The following is a 6,381-nucleotide window of genomic DNA, read 5'->3' on the forward strand; positions in this document are numbered from 1 at the left end:
CCTTATCCATTTTCTTTCTCGTGGAAGTTGACACAGAAGTCGGGCTGATCCCCACAAAGTCTGTCCTGTCAGTGTCTTTGCCGGGTTGTCCATCTTCTTCTCTCTGCACACTCTCCTCCCCTTCTTTCGTGGACTTGAGCTCAGTGTTTTCCGGCTGTTGTGGTTTCTCATTTCTTCCCTGCACTTGTCTCCCTCTGTCCATTTTCTTTCTAGTGGAAGTTGACACAGAAGTCGGGCTGATCCCCACAAAGTCTGTCCCCTCAGTGTCTTTGCCGGATTGTCCATCTCCTCTCTGAACATGCTTCTCTCCGTCCTCCTCCCCTTCTTTAGTGGACTTGAGCTGAGTGTTTTCCGGCTGTTGTGGTTTCTCATTTATTCCCTGCACTTGTCTCCCTCTGTCCATTTTCTTTCTAGTGGAAGTTGACACAGAAGTCGGGCTGATCCCCACAAAGTCTGTCCCCTCAGTGTCTTTGCCGGATTGTCCATCTCCTCTCTGAACATGCTTCTCTCCGTCCTCCTCCCCTTCTTTAGTGGACTTGAGCTGAGTGTTTTCCGGCTGTTGTGGTTTCTCATTTATTCCCTGCACTTGTCTCCCTCTGTCCATTTTATTTCTAGTGGAAGTTGACACAGAAGTCGGGCTGATCCCCACAAAGTCTGTCCTCTCAGTGTCTTTGCCGGGTTGTCCATCTCCTTCTCTCTGCACACTCTCCTCCCCTTCTTTATTGGACTCAGTGTTTTCCGGCTGTTGTGGTTTCTCATTTCTTCCCTGCACTTGTCTCCCTCTGTCCATTTTCTTTCTAGTGGAAGTTGACACAGAAGTCGTGCTGATCCCCACAAAGTCTGTCCTCTCAGTGTCTTTGCCAGGTTGTCCATCTCCTTCTCTCTGCACACTCTCCTCCCCTTCTTTAGTGGACTTGAGCTCAGTGTTTTCCGGCTGTTGTGGTTTCTCATTACTTCCCAGCACTTGTATCCCCTTTACCATTTTCTTTCGAGTGGAAGTTGACACAGAAGTCGGACTGATCCCAACAAAGTCTGTCCTCTCAGTGTCTTTGCCGGATTGTCCATCTCCTTCTCTCTGCACACTCTCCTCACCTTCTTTATTGGACTTGAGCTCAGTGTTTTTCGGCTGTTGTGGTTTCTCATTTCTTCCCTGCACTTGTCTCCCTCTGTCCATGTTCTTTCTAGTGGAAGTTGACACAGAAGTCGGGCTGATCCCCACAAAGTCTGTCCTCTCAGTGTCTTTGGCGGGTTGTCCATCTCCTTCTCTGTGCACACTCTCCTCCCCTTCTTTATTGGACTCAGTGTTTTCAGGCTGTTGTGGTTTCTCATTATTTCCCTGCACTTGTATCCCCTTTTCCATTTTCTTTCTAGTGGAAGTTGACACAGAAGTCGGGCTTATCCCCACAAAGTCTGTCCTCTCAGTGTCTTTGCCTGGTTGTCCATCTTCTTCTCTGTGCACACTCTCCTCCCCTTCTTTAGTGGACTTGAGATCAGTGTTTTCAGGCTGTTGTGGTTTCTCAGTACTTCCCTGCACTTGTATCCCCTTTTCCATTTTCTTTCTAGTGGAAGTTGACACAGAAGTCGGGCTGATCCCCACAAAGTCTGTCCTCTCAGTGTCTTTGCCGGATTGTCCATCTCCTTCTCTCTGCACACTCTCCTCCCCTTCTTTATTGGACTCAGTGTTTTCAGGCTGTTGTGGTTTCTCATTACTTCCCTGCACTTGTCTCCCTCTGTCCATTTTATTTCTAGTGGAAGTTGACACAGAAGTCGTGCTGATCCCCACAAAGTCTGTCCTCTCAGTGTCTTTGCCGGGTTGTCCATCTTCTTCTCTGTGCACACTCTCCTCCACTTCTTTATTGGACTTGAGATCAGTGTTTTCAGGCTGTTGTGGTTTCTCATTACTTCCCTGTACTTGTATCCCCTTTTCCATTTTCTTTCTAGTGGAAGTTGACACAGAAGTCGTGCTGATCCCCACAAAGTCTGTCCTCTCAGTGTCTTTGCCGGGTTGTCCATCTTCTTCTCTGTGCACACTCTTCTCCCCTTCTTTAGTGGACTCGGTGTTTTCAGGCTGTTGTGGTTTCTCATTACTTCCCTGCACTTGTATCCCCTTCTCCATTTTCTTTCTCGTGGAAGTTGACACAGAAGTCGGGCTGATCCCCGCAAAGTCTGTCCTGTCAGTGTCTTTGCCGGATTGTCCATCTCCTTCTCTCTGCACACTCTCCTCCCCTTCTTTATTGGACTTGAGCTCAGTGTTTTTCGGCTGTTGTGGTTTCTCATTTCTTCCCTGCACTTGTCTCCCTCTGTCCATTTTCTTTCTAGTGGAAGTTGACACAGAAGTCGTGCTGATCCCCACAAAGTCTGTCCTCTTAGTGTCTTTGCCAGGTTGTCCATCTCCTTCTCTCTGCACACTCTCCTCCCCTTCTTTAGTGGACTTGAGCTCAGTGTTTTCCGGCTGTTGTGGTTTCTCATTACTTCCCAGCACTTGTATCCCCTTTACCATTTTCTTTCGAGTGGAAGTTGACACAGAAGTCGGACTGATCCCAACAAAGTCTGTCCTCTCAGTGTCTTTGCCGGATTGTCCATCTCCTTCTCTCTGCACATGCTTTTCTGCGTCCTCCTCCCCTTCTTTAGTGGACTTGAGCTTCGTGTTTTCCGGCTGTTGTGGTTTCTCATTACTTCCCAGCACTTGTATCCCCTTTACCATTTTCTTTCGAGTGGAAGTTGACACAGAAGTCGGACTGATCCCAACAAAGTCTGTCCTGTCAGTGTCTTTACCGGACTGTCCATCTCCTTCTCTCTGCACATGCCTTTCTGCGTCCTCCTCCCCTTCTTTATTGGACTCAGTGTTTTCCGGCTGTTGTGGTTTCTCATTACTTCCCTGCAGTTGAATCACCTTTTCCATTTTTTTTCTAGTGGAAGTTGATACAGAAATCGGACTGATCCCCACAAAGTTTGTCCTCTCAGTGTCTTTGCCAGATTGTCCATCTCCTTCTCTCCGCACATGCTTCTCTCCGTCCTCCTCCCCTTCTTTAGTGGACTTTAGCCAAGTGTTTTCCGGCTGTTGTGGTTTCTCATTACTTCCCTGCACTTGTATCCCCCTTTCCATTTCCTTTCTCCTTTCATCCCAGATCTGCCCTAGATCCCGGCTCGTATGCCCCCCCGGGTCCTTGATCCCTCTTCCAGTTTGTATCTTTTCCTCCTTTGTTTCATCACTGTCTGGTACTTCCTGAGAAGGTTGTGTGTCCATGCACTTTCCCTTCTTATCTCCTTCCAGATACATCTGTCCTAAATCCCCGTCTGTGTCCTGAAGTATCTCAGAGTGTCCCCCCTTAACATACCTGTATCCGTCTCCTCCACACGCTCTTCCACTCTCGCTACAGTCGCCGCACATCTTCCTCAGCTGCTCCACCTCGTCTTTCAGCGTCTGCAACTCCTTCACCATGGCCTCCAGCTCCCGCAGCTTCTCTGGCAAGTGGACGGTCAACGGCGGCACGTTCAAAACATAAGGGCACCATGCCTGGTCCGGTCTGCATGGCCCATCAGCCGTCAGGACGGCCATGCAGGGGTTGAGTCCCTCCTTCCCCGGTGCATCTCCCAAAGACGTCCTGGAGAGGCTGAAGAAGGCCAGCAGGGTCCCGCACATGCAGAGCGCTGTTAACCTCATTTCAGGGCGAGGGAATGAGAGGAGAAGAGGAGGCAGAGGGAGTCAAATAGACCCACCCCGGTCAGCCGGGCAGGGGGACACAGTGAGGAGGCGGGGAGGTGGGCGGAGAGCGTAGGAGAGCCAAACGTTTTAGGAGAGACTCAAGTGAAAAAAATGTAAGAAGAGGAGAGGATGTATGTGCACTCGTGTCATGTAATTAACGCAATCGCTCCTCTCACACATTATTAACCACCATCTAACCAAACAGACCAACAAATCGTTTTCATTGAGGGCCACATGGCAGTTATGGTTGTAACAGTGAATAATATACAGTATGTATAAAAATGTGTATATATATAACATGTGTATAATTGTATTTTTGTATGTATGCTGTACAAAACTAAATCTTCAGATTGTACTGTATAAAACTAGAAGCAATATTACGGCACAATTTTACCGTAATATTTGCAGTTAAAACATTTTTTACCGCATATAAAATAAAATAAATAGTGTAGTTTTATAGTGTATTATTACTCTATATCAGTGGTTCTTAACCTTGTTGGAGGTACCGAACCCCACCAGTTTCATATGCGCATTCACCGAACCCTTCTTTAGTGAAAAATAAAAAATAAAAATTTCAAATTCAAGACAAAGTTATATGTTTTTGGTAACACTTTAGTATGGGGAACATATTCTAAGTAACAAAGTCTTAATTTAGATTTTGTTTGGACACTAGGGGAACATATTCTAAGTAGGGATGTCCGATAATGGCTTTTTGCCGATATCCGATATTCCGATATTGTCCAACTCTTTAATTACCGATACCGATATCAACCGATATATGCAGTCGTGGAATTAACACATTAATATGCCTAATTTGGACAACCATGTATAGTGAAGATAAGGTACTTTTTAAAAAAAATAATAAAATAAGATAACTAAATTATTAACATTTTCTTGAATAAAAAAGAAAGTAAAACAATATAAAAACAGTTACCGTAATTTCCGGACTATAAGCCGCTACTTTTTCCCCTCGTTCTGGTCCCTGCGGCTTATACAAGGGTGCGGCTTATTTACGGCCTGTTCTTCTCCGACACCGACGAAGAGGATTTCGGTGGTTTTAGTACGCAGGAGGAAGACGATGACACAATGATTAAACACTGACTTTTCATATACCGGTAGGCTGGTTATTTTGATAACGTACAGGTGAGCACTTTGTATTACTTTGCACCGTTGTATTATTTGTACTCTGCACGAATGCTGTTCGCCATGTCAAAGATGTGAAAGTTTGATTGAATGATTGAAAGATTTATTGTTAATAAATGGGACGCTTTGCGTTCCCAAACAGTCATCTCTGTCCCGACAATCCCCTCCGTGGTAGCAGGAACCCCTATATACTACGGTAATTACACATCAAAACCCTGCGGCTTATAGTCGGGTGCGGCTTATATATGGAGCAATCTGTATGTTCCCCTAAATTTAGCTGGTGCGGCTTATAGTCAGGTGCGGCTTATAGTCCGGAAATTACGGTACATAGAAACTAGTAATTAATGAAAATGAGTAAAATTAACTGTTAAAGGTTAGTACTATTAGTGGACCAGCAACACGCACAATCATGTGTGCTTACGGACTGTATCCCTTGCAGACTGTATTGATATATATTGATATATAATGTAGGAACCAGAATATTGATAACAGAAAGAAATGGGGGGAGGGAGGTTTTTTGGGTTGGTGCACTAATTGTAAGTGTATCTTGTGTTTTTTATGTTGATTTAATAAAAATAAAAATAAAAAAAACAAAAAAAAAACGATACAGATAATAAAAAAAACGATACCGATAATTTCCGATATTACATTTTAACACATTTATCGGCCGATAATATCGGCCTGCCGATATTATCGGACATCCCTAATTCTAAGTAACAAAGACTTAATTTAGAGTTATTTGGTTAGGGTTAGAGCAGTGGTCCCCAACCTTTTTGTAGCTGGGGACCGGTCGACGCTTGAAAATTTGTCCCACGGACCCGGGGGGTGGGGGGTTGGTAGTAAAAAAAAAAAAAAATTTTTATTTTTTTGTCATAAAGAAATACAATCATGTGTGCTTACGGACTGTATCCCTGCAGACTGTATTGATTTATATTGATATATAATGTAAAAATTGTGTTTTTTATCTTGATTTAATAAAATTTAAAAAAAAATAAAAATAAAATATATATATATTTTTTTTTCAATTTCTTGTGCGGCCACGGCCCGGTACCAATCGGTCTACGGACCGGTACCAGGCCGTGGCCCGGTGGTTGGGGACCACTGGGTTAGGGTTATAATAAGGCCATGCCAAATAAGGCATTAATAAGTACTTAATAATGACTAGTTAAGAGCCAATATGTTACTAATTTGCATGTTAATAAGCAACTAATTAATGGTGAATATGTTCCCCATACTAAAGTGTTACCATGTTTTTTTTTACTGGTGCACAAAATGAAGCGTGCATGAACATCACCTTGTTCAAACAACAAAACCAACACAGTGCATAAACTCACAACAAATGACACACCTGCAAATCAGTCTGACTTCTGCTGTTGCCGTATCCGTAATACGCCGATAGGGAGAAGTTTTTATTTACACGATGAGTCGGGTGTGTTTTGACCTCCGCCGAACCCCTGAGCCCGACTCACCGAACCCAGGTTAAGAACCACTGCTCTATATTTCAATTTAAAAAAAAAATGTTACTGTAATTT

The sequence above is a fragment of the Entelurus aequoreus genome, linkage group LG03 (assembly GCF_033978785.1).
Source record: "Entelurus aequoreus isolate RoL-2023_Sb linkage group LG03, RoL_Eaeq_v1.1, whole genome shotgun sequence".
NCBI classification, from domain to species: Eukaryota; Metazoa; Chordata; class Actinopteri; order Syngnathiformes; family Syngnathidae; genus Entelurus; species Entelurus aequoreus.